Genomic DNA, 17,894 nt, shown 5'->3' on the forward strand with positions numbered 1-17,894 from the left:
ATGTATAACTGACGCGAATACGACGCGTTTACACGCTTCTTGCAAATCCAAAAGGCGGTGAAAATCCCTGCTTGCCCCTCCCTCCCCGCTCTTGATCGCGTTTCGCTTGTCTCGTTATCAAAACGATTTCCCACGACAGACATAAGTCTGTCTGACAAGTGAAAGAATAAGAAAACGTCGTTTCGATCCCATCCTTTCCTATCCTGCTCTCTCTTGCGCGTAAATAACTCTCATCTTAAACTCTTAAACTCTTTATTTTATCCGGAGGACAAAAATTTCGAGACGATTCTTCGAAGCAACCGAACCGAGTATGAAATCGAAGAGAACGATATACAATGTACAAACGATCGATTCCTTTCACTCGAGTTTAAACGTATCAACGTGGAATATTCCGTGGTCGGAATTTTTTTCGAATAAATATCGTCGAATTAACGTCGGCGTGTTTCACAATGGAGAAAAATAAAAGGGAGAGAGAGAGAGAGAAAAAATGACAAAAACACGCCCCGTGATTTTACATTCGATGCAACTTCTCACGATGGCACGCCATCCGCGAGACCTAAATAGCGTGCACAAAAATACGCGCTCCATCGTGGACGAGATTTTCACGGCCTGTGGCTTTTTTAATCCATATTCTTTTTTTCCTTTTTTTTTTTTTTTTTTTTTTTTTTTTTACGCTGCTCCGCTGGTTTGTTACACGTGGTTGACGGTACAGTAACGACAAACACGTAATGGCAAAACAGGTCTCTCGATTCGTGAATTCGATCAGGCTCCTGGCAACGCGTTGTATCGAACGTGTAGAAAATTTCCTGAAAAAAAAATATGCAAATAAAAAAGATAAATAAATAAATAAATTGTTCGCCTCCTCGTCGATTGAAACACGGTCGAATAAAGATTTCAAGTGAATCGTCGACCGGCCAATGTCAGACTTTTGTCCACGATTTATCCGATAACTATTGGCTGGCCGTGGTTGGTGGCGTGCGCGCGATTGAAATCGATAGTGTAATGAAGTGTACGCGCTCTGGAAACGCGGTGTGATGTTTTTAAAGCCACGATTTGCACGGTGCATGAGCATACGTGTCCCGTTTAAATTCCCCGCTGGATATCTTTCTGGAGATAAAAAAAAAAAAAAAAAAAAGGAAGGAAAAACGCGAAAAGATTCGAGAGAATGGGGGGCGCGGTATTGGAACGGTGATCGAACGCAAAAGCAAAAGAAAAGAAAAAAAAAATCCAATTCCTCGCGAAATCTGATATTTCTAGGGCGCAACAGGCCGGCAATCAAAGCTCGTTTATTAAGCTCGACTTGTTTCACCAACACGAAGTAACTTCGAATTAGACGAAGATATCGAAATTGTATCGAAGGAGTATCGAAACGCTGTTACTCCCAGGAGAAATTATCTTGTTGCATCCACGGTTATATTAGAACGCGGCTAAGAGGATATTGGGTCTATGCAAATACCCAAGAAAACAATGGAACTGATACGATCACGGTGCAAACGGATAGTCGAGATGTTTGCGCGGTTGTATTGTGCGCAAATGCGCGGTGTTGATGTGCTTCCTCCATTCCCATCCAGCCAAACCCTTTCCCTTCGCCTTCTTTCCCTTCTTTCCAACAATTTGAATTCGAAACGAATTATTTTTCAATCCAACTAAATCTTAATAAACTTTACATCGTATCCATCTTTCCACCATCTTTCTTCATTTTCATTACATAATCGAAATCTATTCACGCCTTTCGCAACACTTGACAATTAGTGGGATCTCATCGAAATCTGAACGAGTTTTTCGAGGCGCGAAAACTTTCGCAAATTCAGCTACGATCGATCTCCTCTAACCGCGCGTGTGCGTCACCGACCCAAGAGTCGGTGAAAAAAAAAAAACGCTGCTTACTTGGCAGGCCACGTTACCTTTTATCCGTGCTCACGCTTCAACACGTGAGATCTAAAACCTTGCCAACTTTCCACTTAAAAGTCACGTAGTATTCCATCCTATCCGAGGCCTTCTCCGTCCTGCAAATCTTCGTGATCCGCTTGGTGAAATGGAAGAGAGGGAGGAGGAAGAGGAGAGCTTCCCTGAGAGAGAGAGATTGGAATCGGAGGGGAAAGCGCTGGTTTCGCGGCCAGTTCATTAAAGAAAGCGGTTAATCGGAATTTATGGGCGGTCAGCTCTCGCGGGTATGTCGGTCGTGCAATTCGTGCGGTTGGATGGAACATTCTGAAATCGCTTGACGAGGGTGCGATTAATCAAACCTTCTCCAAGATGATCGACCGCCTTTGCAAATTCCGCCTGGACCGAGGGGACGCTCGGGGATGAAATTTATCGCGAATGTTTTGTTTGCCGCGCGGGACAGCCACGACCGTGTTGAATTACCGCAAAAACTATCCTTCTCCTCTCCGTGTATTTGATGTACCATGATATCGCGAACCTTCTTCCTTTTTTTCTTCCTCCGTGATATCGAAAAAATCTAATCCAATTTAATCCTAATTATATCGCTTGTATGTATGAATATAAATAGTTTTCGATGATATTTAATTACGAATTGGATTTTCCACCGAAAATATGGGTACATTGTCGATTACGAAAAAAACGAGGTTTTCGTCCACGTGTACATTACGTCGTGTTTCCTTCTTAAATAATTACATTTATCGCGAAACGAAACGATAAATAATACACGCGAAAAATTAATATGAAATTTCACTCATAATTAAGGGGATAATTTTGTGACCAGAGATATTCGCGAACAACGATGGAGAGCAGTGGACCATCCATTTACGCGATACGATTTTATTCGATTTTCGTCGCGTTAATACCGGCCAGTTGAATTATAGTCAATTAACGGATGCGGTCGCGAAGCTTAAATTTTTCCAAACTAGCAGAGCGGTCGAAAATAATCTCGAAATTACTCCGCCAGAGTGGAACGAGAATCGTCTAACTCTCTCATTAATATACGGCCTCGGGAGTGCGAGTTATGCGGCATAACTTCGACATTTATGTCGCTCTTCCATCCCTAAAATGCATCCCCGCCCCCGTGGTTAACAGTACACGCCACGTAAACTTTTCCTTCTTTCTTTCTCTTTTTCCCTTTTTTTTCTTTTTTTTTTTTTCGTTTTCACATTTCCTCTCTCCTCCACACGTGCACACACGCGTTCGCTTCTTTTCTTCCTTCAAACCGTTGTTCCGTGTCCAGGCTACTTAAACTTCGTCGCGTGTGTATAATATGCCCCGTTGTTTAAAAATCCTTTCGTGACTTGTCGTGATCCAACAGGTTAAGAATTTTCACCATTTTTTCTCGACTCGTCGTTTTTCGAGCGGTATAAAAAAAAAAAAATCGGGAGGTATATAATGGGCTGAATATTTCGTGCTTCCGTTCGTCGCCACTTGTGCGTTCCATACCTTGCCTTTCTTCCACAAAGTAGAAGAAGCAGGAAATAAAGAAAAGATTCTTCAAGATAATAGAAATCTTGGATGTTTCTTTTAAAATTTTTGAAATGTTGCAGAGTGAAAGTGGTAAGTATCGGGCGTAATACGGGAAGAAGCTTGCATAATTGAGCAAGTATCGAAAATCTTTCCGTAAATCCAACGATATAAACGTTTTATTGGATAGTTCGTAAAATTTCGTTTGCATCGTTCGAAATCTCAAATTTATTCCTGCTACCAGAAAATTACCACCGAAACTTCTGTATATTTTAATCGATTCCCAACCCCGCGAGAGTTGGTAAAATTACATTGAAATCTTGAGATAGGTCGATTAGTTCAAAGGTTACGAGAAGTAGAGTCTCATTCTTGGGTATCGAGTATCATTGCTTCGTTTCTTCCTCGACTTTCTTTATGTGAGAAAAAAACATCTCACGCGTTCAACAGTTCCAAACAGTTCCAGATCGAACGTATCAAAACGATAAAGCACTTGTGTCCAAGTGTTCTTCAACGAGGAGAACTCTCCGCTCCATCTTGTTTCCCCCAATCAACTTCTCGACGAAGATATTCTCTTTTTTCGTCTTCTTCTTCTTCTTCTTCTACTTCTTTTTCTTCTCTACGAAAAATCGATATTTTTTTGCGCGCAACGACCGAAAACTGAAGTCAGAAATATATTCGTCTCGTATTCCCGTATTCGAAAAAAGGGAATACGATTCCTCGAGACGAAATTAGGAAATGCATCGTGAAATTATTTCCGTCCACTTTTCCTACGAAGGAAACGAAGGAGCGTGAAACCAACGCGGATTTTCTCGATAACTGAAAATTTCCAGTTATCGTTAATTGAAAGCATCGTGGGGTCGGTTTGAAGAGTCAGGAAATTCGAATTTCAACCCTATAAATCCTTCCTCCGAATTAACTTTCACGGCCATTACGAAATTTCGATTCCGCTTCGCGGCTCGTTTCATCCGTTAAAGGATTATCGTATTTCCAAAAGTTTATCCTAATTAACGATGCATGAACGGTCGGGATCGCGCTGGATGGAACACAGGATGGAATTTCTTGTCAAGGCAAACGAGCTCGTCGCAATAATTCGAATCCGATAGGATACAGGTAACGTATTTAATTGTAAACGTATCGCGAAATATAGAGGCCTATCGGACAGGCCGTATCAAATTCCATAGCTACCTGTTGCTCTCAGAAATTTCCAACTAAAGTATGTCGGTATGCGGCCTCACCACCCTAATTAACCTATTTTCCGCCCTTTAAACGGGGGAAACAAACGCACGGGGGAAAGAATGCGCGGTTAATGTTGCATCGCCCCTCCCTCCCCCCGTTATTGGATAATGGAGGACGAGGGAATTCGCCATGATTTTGCGACACGAAACGACACGAGGCGACGAAAATTCGCAAATTTTATGAAAAATATAAGTCGCGAAATAATGGAAAAATTCCTATCCCAGTGTTTGAATCCCAATTTGTTTTAATATCCCTCCGCCTCGTGTTACGATTTTTCGAGGAAAAACGCGAAGAGGATTTCGCGAGATGCCTTTTTCCATTCCACCAAGAGATATAGAGCTCGAGAGTCGAGAGAATTTTATGAAAATTATGAAAAATTTTTGAAGAGGGAAAAAAAAAAAAAAAAAAGAAGAAGAAGAAACTATTGTTCAATCTTTGCGAAATTTTTCTTGGCAATTTTTCAGTTTTCTCCTCCGTTGGAAAATTCCGTGACGAGAAAAAAACGCGAGTGGAGGGCTCTCTCTCGTTACGAAAAGTTTTCGTGGGATTAACAGGTCGAACGATGCAACTTTCGAAACGACGAAGGGACGGAAAGTAGCGCGAATTCTTCCTGGATGCGTGGAAACTTTTCCAAACGAATTCGGGGAATTTTTTTTTTTCTTTCCAACGTTCTAATTCTCGACTCGAACGAATTCGGGACACGTTAATTTATCGATGATGCGACGTAAATAATTAATATCGTAACAATTTTTTGACGTATTCGTGGAAATATTACGCTGACAGTTCACGTTCACGCCCAGGAGAAAAAAAATAAACTCGCGCGGATCCCTATCGACAGCGACGTGAACAAGATGGAAGACTTGTCATTTATGTATATCGTACGTCAAAAACTTTCTGCCCCTGGTCCACGGAAAGGTCCCTTTATGACAACGTGTTACGTTCCCCGTCAAATATCGGCCATGCGTTCTTCCTTTTTTTTTTTTTTTTTTTTTTTTTACACCTATCTACTCCCATTTTTCGAAATTCGAACTTTCCCACTATTCTCCATTCCCACGAAACGATTTTCCTTCCTTTTTCTCCCGATAATAATCATCGTGCATCGCGATATCTTTTTTTTTTGCTTTGCGTAAAAAGAAACACTGCCACCTGTTGTATCATAATTATTCCACCACCTTTGAGAATCCCCGAGCTTTAAATAACTCACGTGACGTGATAGATAACATCGTTAGCCGTGGCTCCCCTAAAATCGGCTCAACTTGTTGCGTGTTCCTCGTTGCGTTTCTTTCGTGAGTGCATAAAATGCAATTTTTCAAAACGAGTTCGCCTCGGAATATCGGGCTCCTTCGTCGGGCATCGCGATATATTTATGCGCTAACGCTTCGCTTTTCAAGGGAAACGTGTACTTCGAGCGCTCGCGAGAGAAGAAACGAAGGAAGAAAAGAAATCTAGGGAATATTCCAAGAAACATCTCGGTCGAAATATCGACCACGAGGTGCTCGCCAACGAGTTGTTTATCCACCCTTTTTACGACCGACTTTATATCGCGAATACACGCACGCGTGCGTCGATATAACGCGACCGAAATTATCCGTCCAATCGTCGTGAAACGGAAATGAAAAAAATTTCGTACTTCTTCCTGTCGTAGAAGACATAGAACGTATATGTAGTTTTCTCTTCGGAAATATTTTATACTCGACGAGAGAGAAGGAGAAAGATTTGGCATTCACTTCGAAATGCCAAAACAGAAACCTCGAACGAATTTAATATAACGTAATTGCGACGTAATATTGTATTGCACGGTGATGCGTGGAGAGAGGCCTCGTTCTCGCGTAGCGAAATGAAAAATTTTCTAACGATGAAAAAGCAACGAAATTGACCACGAATTTTCCCTCTGGTTCTCTCTCTCTCTCTCTCTCTCTCTCTCTCTCTCTCTCTCTCTCTCTCTCTCTCTTCGAAATGAAACGTTAGGTTAATTGCGTCATTTGTTTCTCTGGTTAAGACAATCCTTAAGACACGCCTAAGTTTCGCCTTCTTGTAATCTGATCTCGAGCCATTATTTAATTCAAACGCCGATTATCTTGAAGAGAAATCGCGGTAATCTTTGGTGGAATTAAAATAGGGTAGGTCATTATCATCAGGCGTGCTGTTTCATTAAAGAAAAGTCCAATATCCATTCGTTCGAAATGGGGAAAATTTTTCAAGAAATTCGACGACGATCGATTTACTTATTTTCTTTGAGCAAGTATTCGATGTCGAGTAAGAGTGCGGTGAAAGTCGTCGTGATTCGAAAATTTCTCTGACACGTGAAACGGAAACATTTTCATAAATTTCTCGATTTTCTCGTTCAATTCCAGAACCTTCGTCCAATTTCATCGTTCCTTAGGCGATTCCCTCGGCGACCCCCGGTTAAAAGACGCAAAACATCGACTACCGATATCATCGAACCGTTCCCTTCGTACAAAGATCAATATCGGTACAAATGAAACTTTTATCCTTCTCCGATAACAGCAAAATCTTTGCAATAACGAGAACAGAGAATCGGCTCCCGAATTGGCTCAAATTTTCTTCCGAGATCGTTCCGTTCATACGTCAACGTCTGAATCAGATCAGGGTGAAAAAGTTGAAATTACCAACGAAATACTTTTTCCCCTGATACTTCTGATTAAAATTAAAAATCTATTTCTAGCATCTAAGGGACACGATTTTTAAGAATAACGAGTTCGTTGCCTTTAAATACTTATTAAGCAACGAGAATTTTAACAAGGATTAATAGCAAAGTGGCTAAAATGTCAGATTACCGATCTGTTAGCCCAGGGTTCGATTCCAGTTGAGGCGAAAAAATTTTTCACTCCGTGTAAAATTAATTTCTAAACTTCTTTTCCAATTCTTTGAGATTAAGCTATTATTAAAATAAATCCTTTCATTGTCAATAAAAAAAAAACTAAAGAAAATAAAAAAAATATCCATACATCTTTTCACCGAAGAAAAGAAAGAAAAGATTGAAAATTTCGACGTTTCTTTAAGCCCACCAAAAAACTTGACGCGCCCTCGGTGTGTAAATAAAATTCTTAAGATTTCTTGACACCTAGGGAAAGAAAACAGGAGGGGGGGGGATGGGATGTGGAAAGTGATACGATGATATCGTCGTATTATATCCCTTCTTCTGCTTCTACAAAAGCAAAAAAAAAGGATGGTGGTGATAACTGAAGTAAGAAAGTAAGATTTAACCCCAAGCCCTTTTCCTCTCAAGAAGGAAGGAAAAAAGAAAGTACACACAACATATATACCTATCATATCCCCCGTCTAACCGAATTCCCAACAAGAAAGAAATAATTGGGAGAAAAGGTGTTAAGGGGAGGGAAAATGATATGTGTGAAAAGCTCCTCCTCCACACGCGTGTATAAGTTCTCTCGATGACGCAATATATACCACCTCCCTCTATCTGTGCACGAATAGATTCGAAGCAAAAAGGATTCTTTGAACGTGTCCGACTCTCCTCCCTCCCTTCCATCGTATATATTCATCCCTGTAGATGGAATGAGAACGAACCCCCCCGTATAGAGATCACCGAAAGGATAGGAGAGGGGAAGTAAAAGAAAAATAAAAAAGTGTGTCGTCCTTGCCTGTGAACAAGAAGGGGGAGGGGTGTACGAGACGAAGATATGTCAGCTTTAGAAGGGGAATAAAATCCAGACACACGATCTGTCTCTCTCTTTCTCTCCACGATTTCTAAGAAGTCTTACGTGAGAATCTCTCTCTTCAAGGGACAGTCTAACAGAATTCGAAAGTCGCGTTGAAATTTCAAAAGAACAACTTGAAAATGTGTGCAAGGAAGGAAAATTGTCATCCCAAGAGGGGAAGAGGAGAGAAGGAGGAGACAAGAGGATAACAAAATTTTCACACAGTTGCCTCCTCTCACGGAAAGCGAACGAGAAGTTACAAGTGGAGAATAAAACCGGAAAAGGGATCGATTAGGATTCCAGAACGTTCCGCGAGGCGAACAGAAGGGGAAGGAAATCAAGAGACATAGCCCCGTCGATCCGTCGCATCCATTATTCCTAAGCGTATGAAGAAAGAGCAGAACCTGGTAATCCAGCAAATACGTTCGGTGTTCATCGTTGATTTCGCGATATACAGCTTTTCTACGAATTGGATGAAGCGGCAGGAAATCAGAGGAGAAGAAAATGTGCGACAGAATGGAAAACAAAATGGAAAGAAAAGGATACCGATAAGAAGAAGGGGAGGAGGAGAGGGATATTTCGAAGGTAGAAATCCTTCCTCCAAACGAGGAATGAATATATATGCAATATTCACGTAAAATTTCAATTCAATTTCGCCTCTGCGAATTTTCTAATTTTTTTTTAATTTTAATGTTTCTTCTCGAAGAGATGTGTTTATTTATTCTGCGTAAATACATTATCTACGATTCGAGATAATTTATAATATAGAAAATTTAATAATTCTAGATTAAAATCACGCGATATTTAAATGATGCATCACACTCCCGATATATCCGTTTCAAAACGGTTAAATCATAACCCGTTCGATCGAGTTATTATCTTGTTTATATCGGTAGGATAGGAATGAAATTATCACGGGCGAATTATTAATTCGATCGATTATTAATTAAATTACGATTGTTTCTTCCCTTTAACGAGAAGAGATAACAGACACAAAAAAAAAAACGTACATCCGTGCATAAACAAAACGAAGGGATCGCGATTTAAATACGAAGGGATCGCGATTATTCGAAAAGCCACGATCAAAGCCAGAGTTACAGAAACTCCTATTGTTTCATCGTGCATGCCGATCAACCGACTTTTCCATTCTATGCGCAAAGCGAATCCTTCGTTATTTGCAATCAACCCGCCCCTTTTCTCATCATTTATCGATCCTTGAAATAAAAATACCGTACGCAGAGGCGTGGAAGGCATCTTGTTTTCCTCGGGCAACCATCATCGGATGTCAATCGCGAAATCGTCGAAATTCTTCCCATTCTATTTCTTAGCATTCGCTCGGCGACAGGCTCTATCTAATTGGAACGAGGTTTAATCTATTCCAATCTCCTTCCGTATCCCCGAATATTCTTTTAATTAAAGTTGGCCGAGCATCGCCAGGAAAATTGGAATAATAATAGGTTTCGAGGGAGGAGGGGCGGTTGGAAACGGGTTGGAATTGCTAGTTTCACGTCACGTCGAATGGGACAGAGATAGGCAACTCGCCGAGGCTTCCGCTATCAGTGGACGAATGCCAATAAAACGCGGAGATAGCGAAGCCTCGGTTTAACCAGCTGTTGATGCGCCATCGCGAAATATGAACAAACTCGTGCACGCGAGTTAGATACCACGCTTTATACAACCATGATAACATTTAAATATCGGTCTACGGGTATTAAAAGTGTAATCGATGAAAAATCACGATTACACGCGTCTACACATATTACACCATATATATATACACATATCATTCGTTCAGCATAAACTAATAATTCTCCCCGTGAGCGTGCATTCTTTTTCCTTTTTTTTTTCTTTTTTTTTTTTTATTCACGAACCAATTTTGTACGTCAATCCGTGTCCCATCCGACGTTTCGTCCGATATTTACGCGAACAAATATAAAACGTCCATCTTGCACGATTGCGCCACGAGCGAAACTTTTAATTCGAATATTCGATTACATTCACTCTCCCCCTCCCGAGTTCCCGCGCTCGATCGAAATAACCGATTTGCGCGAGTGAAGGGGGGAAAAAAAGAAAAAAAATAGACGCTATCGATGCGCGAAAAATTTCGGAAGAGGACGAACTCGAAAAATCGAGAGGAGCGCGAAAAAACGTTTCACAAATTACACTCGCGTAAGGGAGAGGCGGGTAAGGAAATTCGAAATCCTACGTGAATGGATTCCTGAACGAAATTATGTGAACGACGATTATGAATTATTAACGTTTACGGAGAAACAAAATTGACCGAGTCAACCAACCTGCCATCCGATACGAGGGGACGTATCGAGTTCTTCGAGTCTCTCCATTTAACCAATCTCAAATAGATGTGGAAACGCGGCAGACGATTTCGGCGGACGATTAAATCCCTCCCCCTTCGCCTCGCGTGACGAAATGATCAGGGGGATAAGGAATTAAAGTCAAACTTGAGATGTATACGCGGAAATATTGCAAACTTGCGATCCAACGTTCAATTTCTAAAGAAAGAAATCCAACTTGGAAAACATCTACTCGCTTCTCCCGCCGAAGATTTTCAACTTCGATCCCTTTTGATCGCTTTCACCCTGAGTCGAATTGAAAATTAGCGGTGAGCGATGAAAAGCGGTGAAAAAGCTCGTGCTGGATTAAAAGTTTCGGCGCGGGAGAATGGAATTAATCGGGTGGAAAACGATGGACGATGGGGAGGGGGATCGAAAGGGAGGAATCGGTTATTCGAGCACGCTAATTGTTTAGCAGGGACGAGAATATCTGGCTGTAATTATTGACGTCCGTAATTCCTTGTATCTACATCGTCGTTTACCGACTTAGCAGGATAGCAAGCATCGTGGATGATAAGCTGATGGCGGTGATATATGGTTCCATTGTGATCGCTAATCACCCCTATCGAGGCCTTGTTCCAGGAAAGAGATCGTGTACGCGGGCGTCCATTTAATTATTAATGTAAAATCGGTTATTAATGCGTGATGAATTCCTCTTCCAGCTCAATCGATCAACATTTCGACACTCTCTTCCTCTCTTCCTTTCATTCTTTCTTTCTTTTTTCTTTTTTCTACGAGTAAATAGCTCCGCTCCATGGATCCCACCCTCTGCATTTCTGCTTAAGCAGGTCAAGAGATTATCTGGTGAATTATCGGGCGACATTCCCCACATGCATACGATACCACCTTGGTTTGGTCACCTCAGCAATGAGAATCTCCTGTTAAGGAGGAGCCTTAGAGAAATTTGCAATATTCCAAACTTAAACCATCGGTGGAATAATAGGTGGAAGAATAATCTACGAAACAATTTCAAACAATTCGAATAATTTGAATCCTTGCCCCCGCGAGAATTCTTATCGTAGATCGAATCTCGATTTCGAAAAATCAACGAAATTGATTGACCTTCTCTAATATAATTTTCATCGTTTCACAGAGAATTAGATTGAAAATTTCATTATAAATTATAATTCACGACAGGAAGTGTATATTGAATATTAACTCCAAAGTAAAATGCACGAATCTTCGTCGAGATCTCGGTTACCCCCGATCTCGATTCCACTCGTATCCCTTCTCACCAAAGTGACAAAGTTTCGCTCAGAAATTTGCAATTCTCGACGAAAACTCTCTCTCTCTCTCTCTCTCTCTCTTCAGTGTCGTGTCGCAGCTTCTGATGTTTCGCACTCGATAAAGCCAAGTAACGCAGCAAGCAACAATCCCCATAACGAGGGACCGTGCGATATCATCGGATTATGTCAACATCGCGTTACACCACCGACCTCTGCAATTTTGCACGCGCGGTTGTAGAACGCCACGTTGCACTTTCTTCCGTCCATCTCGATGCGATTTAATTGAAACATAAACGATCCGGATTTTTTTTTTTTTTTTTTCCTTTTTTTTTTTCGTTCGGAATGCAATTTCGTTGCAGGTTCGCGGGAACAATTGGCACGAACGAAAACGGCAGGGGTTTGTAGTACGATGATCGGCAACAAGGATTTATGGAATGCGAGTAACGTACAATGACAGTTCATTCAACGCGTGTGAAGGGGGGGAGGAGGGCGGTGATTTATGACGCGCAACAATTTAATAAATGTCACTAAACGTAACTGGGAATACAACTGGCCGTGCCGTAACGCACGTATTCGACGCTCTTCTTCAACACTTCTGTCAACAAGTTTTGGAAACGCACTGCTCTCCCTTGTTTCGATTCTACCCTCGATCGAGGGGACACCGTTAGACGAGGGAAGGAAGGGAAAAAAAAACACAATTTACTTCCATCAGAGTTTCAAGGATCGTTATTCGAGGGCCGTCTTCTTTAATTAAAGAGAAATTTTTAAACTGCGCGAAACGTCAGTGAGTTTTTCTTTTCCTTTTCCTTTTTTTTTTTTCACGAAGAAACGAACGAACCTCAAAAGGGAGATTCTAATTCTCCAGTTGGGAAAGTATGTTCTGCTTATTTTACAAGGAACGAGATAAAAATGTCCTTCAAGATATTTCGCGTCCCGCTATAAAAATTACTCACCCTCTTCTCCCCCGTGGGCCACGCGTTTGCCCACGTTCATCATCGGATGGAATTTTTCGTTTGATTAAATTTTTTCCGTGGCGGGAAACAGGATTAAAAGATTCGTCTCGGTCGCAGTCGAGTTGCATCGCGAAACGCATCGCATCCACCTCCCCCTCGTCCGCAAAATTGACCGCCGGAATCCATTTCCTGCGTGAAACTGGATCGCAAATCGCGACGAATATTGCCTTTGAAGCGGTGGACCGATGTTTGACACGTATTTAACCGAGCCACGGCCACGCCCTTCGCCCTTATTAACCGCCGGTTGATCGAACCCTCTTCAACGGGACGGGCTGCGCCGCCAAGATGCTCGAGACGGTTCCGCTATTCTTTGAATTATGGTATTTCGGCACGTACGCCCGACCAATTTCACACCTCGAGCACCTCGAGAAATTCCCTCGGTCGGGCACGAGTGGGCAAGAGGAGAAGTGGCGAGTCCAGTTCGATTATTATAATTTCGCAGCAAGGAAGGATCCACTTGCGCCCAATTTTGATTATCGAGAAATTCTTCGTTCGTTCGAATTCGCGACTCAGCGTTATGGATAACGTTTCTTATCTCTCTAGAAAAATAGCGAGGCTGATGATCTTTTTAAGAGAGAAAGTAGATAGTAGGATTCGAAATAAAGTAGTAAAACGTAGTAATGAACGTTTCTCTTTCGAGACGGTTTCACAAATACGAGGATGAATTATTCGTGGATGGTCGCGTGGTTAATCGGTTGGAAATCAAGCATTGAAGAACGAAAAAGGAAAGGAAGAACAGCGGGAAGTATTTCTTTCTAATAAGAACATGGACAATCGCGTAATTTTTTAATGGATATAACAATTCAGAATAATCGTTCGTTTCAATCCTTTTTTTCCGCGGATTGTACCTATTTTTCCTACTTTGATTGTTCGAACAAATGTTTTCTTCGAACGATATATAGTTTAAAACTACATTTCTTCTGATCTCGCTCCGATTATTCCTTACCTATTACGAAAACGTGCAAGAACAATAGCGGGAAAAACGATTACGCCCAAACTCGGCTACTTTTTCAATTTTTTCTATATTCACAACCCGATCCATCCGCTGTTTCGATCCGAACCAAGCTCTCCACAATCCCGCTCCCCCCACGTTTTCAAACGGGCCGATATTGGTGAATAAAGATGCAGTCGAAGCAACGCCAACGGAATAAACAACAAGGTTTCCATTTCCTTTCATTAAATCTAATCTTCTTGAAATTTTTATTCGCTTTGAAGACTTCTCCCCCTTTCATCAAAAACCCTTTTTTCTTCGCCGCTCGTTTTCGAATACGCTTCAATATTTAAATAGCCGAATTATTTATCGGCGGCTACGTTATTCTCGTAACAACGATCCATTACAACGAGCGGGAAGGGAAGGAAAGAACAAAATATACACTCGATCCCCCGTCTCGTTATTCCATCCGCATCCTCGCTCGCACGGATATTTATTAAAACACAGACCGTTGCTCGATTCAACACAGGATCCGACTTAGCAACGACTTCGATCCACGACTCGAAATTACATTCCTCGTGATACTAGCCATCCGTGAGGTTATCGCCGGGAGGGGATTAAGACGGTGGTCGATCGCCGAATTCCCGAGGAGCGTGCCTCTGCCACGGGCCTAGATTTATTATCCCATTGTGAATTCCTTCGTGTCGCGATGTATATAACTTTTCTAATTACCAGAGAGTGGTGATGGCGCGCGATTATGAAGCGGCGCCTCATCGACAGCCGCCCAACCCTTTCCAAAGCCTCGATCCTATCGGGGTAACGCCGCCATTTACCCGGCTGACGTGGTCCCATTAAGCGCGTCAATCTTTCCCACAACCCATCTCCTTGTCTCGTAATTCTATCCCTCGATCCTGTCCTCGGAGAATAACAATAAACGGATCCCGCCAGAGTTGAAGTTTCGAGAGAGAGAGAACATTGAATGACTCTCGCTTCGAGTCATGATACATACTCTTCAGAAAGGAGGAATCTTTCGTCACGGATTTCGAGTTCCAAGAGACAACTTTTCTCGTCCATGCTTTTTTCCTTTTTTTTTTTTTTCACTTCTGTTTCATAGAGCGAGAAAGAGTATCTACGACACTCTTCTATTCTCCCGTCGAGCGGTTTTCCTCCCCCAAACAGGAGCTAAACTTGCGTCAAGGTTAGAAAATTTCTTAGAGAATTACGAGTGTGTAAATCGTCGAAGGAAACAGGGAACAGGAAGACGAATCGGAGAAACAATTACGGGGCGATGAAATGCTATCGAACTTGAGTGGTCAACTTCGAATGGAGAAAAAGATTTAAAAAGAGGGGGAGAAGAGAAAAAAAGGAACTTGACGAACTTGATCGATAGAAATTGGTTCGAGTTTGCCAATGAAATGGACCTGGAGATGGATCACGAGGGGACGGTCTTCGGGGACCTGCTTTTAATACCTTGCTGCAACCTTGTTCCAACCTCTCTCTACTCTCCACCTTCGTTCGTAGGTTACTCAGAAAAGAAGAATCCCGCTAGATTTTCTAACTCGGGACTAAATTCAATCTCGTGAATAAGTTACGGCCTGATTGAACACCGGCTGAACGCTTTTTCTTTTTTTTCTCCTCGACTTTGACAGAGGAAGAACGAAAACTTCTTTCGTCCCTCCCTTCTCCCTCTCGTCCAAAGGTTAGAGACAAGATTTTCCTTCCTGCCACCCTCGATTGCATTATGCGTGAAACTCGGTCAAACTGTATTAATCCTCGTTTTAAATTCATGCTTAAATTGCATAGGAGTAGCAAGTTGGGATACTACACTCTGTTGTATTAACCTTGTTTCGCCGCCAGTTTGTGTTCTTACCAGTTTCTTAAAGTCGAGTGGAACAATTGTAACAAATGGGAGGGAATTCCCGATTTCTTTCGAGCCGAGCGAATCTAAATTCAGATTTACCTTTCCCCGTGCATATTCGCAATAAAACGTCACAAACGAAATATTTCGCAATGACAAAGAAAAAGAAAGAGCAAGAGCGCGAAAACTCGAGTCGGAAAACGAGTTGAAACGATATCTTAAATTTCCATTCATAGAAAATTTTCGACCAATGTATATCTCTTTCGAAATCGATCCCGTCCAAAGTATTATAATAATTGAATCAGAAGAAGGAGAAGAACGGGCAGCGATTAAGGACAGAAAGGGTATTTCGGTCGTTCGGTTATTATCGCTTTATTCATATTTAAATCGAATTCATCCAACCCTCCCCTCATAAATAATCATCGCGCGGTTGATCGACGCAAAGCAGAATTTTACGTCGAGCAACAGGCAAACGGGGATGAGAAGAGTCGAGAGGGAAACGGGGACGACAACGCGAAATAAATCACGAATCGGACAGTCGCGATACCCATGCCTCATTCGATAATCGTCTCGTATAAAAAAGAAGAAAAAAAGATAGAAAAAAAAACGGATCGGATAAAGGACGAGCGATAAAAGAGAAGGTTGACAAGCCGGATTTTGCGATCGTCGGGATGGTCAGTCGAGCTGTTTTTCCATCGTTTCTGACGGCTCCGTTTGATCCGCAATTTTTATGACCGAGCTGGATCACCATAAATCCGACACTGGATTATTACTCGAGGTGCGAGATAAAAAAAAATAAAAAAGATCATCGTATAAGTCGCGTTAATCGAATCGAATTCTCTCGGTTACTCCCTTATTTTCGTAAATCTGCCTTCTTCTCGCTCCACCTTTCCTTCCACCTTGTTTTTATACGAATCGCCATAGAGAGAGAGAGAGAGAGAGAGAGAGAGAGAGAGAGAGAGAGAGAGAGAGAGAGAGAAAGAGACGCGCAATACGATTTATAAATTTCGCGGAAACTCTACTCGTTGAAGAGTCGATTTTCTCTTGTTTGGCTTGTTTTGGAATCCGTGATTCCACAATGGATATAACGCGAGAGAGAGAGAGAGAGAGAGAGAGAGAGAGAGAGAGAGAAAGAGAGACACTTGAAAGAAATATATTTGGCGAGTTTCAAGATGTACGAGACGTAGTTTAAAAACGTGGAATATCGCGGTTCGTTGCAGAGGCAAGTTAAACAGGAACGCGTGGCCGAAAAGAAAGATTGATTCCACACAGGAATCGTTGCAGAAAACTGAACAGTTCTCCCCAGTTCTCGCTCGAAACTCTCCAAGTCGGGGTGGAGCCGTTTAATCTTGCTCCACCGCGCGAGAAGGCCGCGAGAAGAGAGGAAAAAGTCAAAAGACTTTGGCTTTGGTGAAGAGAGAGAGAGAGAGAGAGAGAGCGGGTAATTTAGCTAGTGCTTGTATTCGATTTAAAATATTTGGTCGGGAAAGCAATTTCGAACTTTGTCTCGTAGGTGCTTCGAAGGTGGTGCTTCCAACGTTTCTCCTCGCTGTTTTTCTAGAGAGATAAACTTTCCTTCCACGTGTCTCTCTCCCTTTATTCCTCCATCTTCCCGAACGAGCGATACCTTTAGAGAAACCTTTTGACCGGTTCACGCGCTATTAGATTCAAACGAAATGAAAGGATGAATCTCCGTCCGGCAATCGCACCATTTTCCTCCAGCAATATAATATTCACCGCGTTCTCCACTCTGACGATCGCAACGCCATGATGAAAGCAAGGGGAGAGAGGGACGTGAGGAAATGAGAGACAATTTCCAAGGATTCTTCTTTTATACACCATATTTTTTCCAGATACCTTTCTCTCTGATTGTAACCGCGAGATGACAACGAATTCGTTCGAAAAGGGGGGAGAAAGAAAGGGTGTCATCTTGTTACGATTCTCCTCCCTGAAATCGTATAAAGACACGAGACGAGAAGATGAACGGATGGAGCGAAACAAGTAGGGCACGGATCGCGCAAGGGTCGATACCCTTTTTCGTATGTCCTAAATCCAATCAAAACTCCCTTCTCGCCTTCTCCACGGCTACCTCACACCCCTCGATAACATCCGTTCGACCCAGTTCTACCGTTCAATGGGGAGGAAACAACAATTTAATTTACAAGTTCTCTCGAAAGAAGTCTGGTTA

The 17,894-nt window shown here is 42.0% G+C and overlaps 1 protein-coding gene across 5 annotated transcripts in view; it reads right to left on the reverse strand.

The window, feature by feature from the left end:
* 5-HT1 (serotonin receptor) overlaps window positions 1-17,894 on the reverse strand; it is a 104,203-nt gene that overhangs the window by 62,191 nt on the left and 24,118 nt on the right. The window contains exon 1 of one of the 5 annotated variants that reach the window (XM_086914365.1): window positions 1,905-2,026. The exons of the other annotated variants lie outside the window; for them this stretch is intronic. The gene's annotated coding sequence lies outside the window, so the exon portion shown is untranslated. Of the gene's footprint in view, window positions 1-1,904; window positions 2,027-17,894 lie in introns of those variants that run through there. 5 annotated transcript variants of the gene reach the window in all.

The sequence above is a fragment of the Apis florea genome, unplaced genomic scaffold (assembly GCF_048593485.1).
Source record: "Apis florea isolate Af1SG1 unplaced genomic scaffold, ASM4859348v1 contig_3587_pilon, whole genome shotgun sequence".
In the NCBI taxonomy this organism is placed as follows: domain Eukaryota; kingdom Metazoa; phylum Arthropoda; class Insecta; order Hymenoptera; family Apidae; genus Apis; species Apis florea.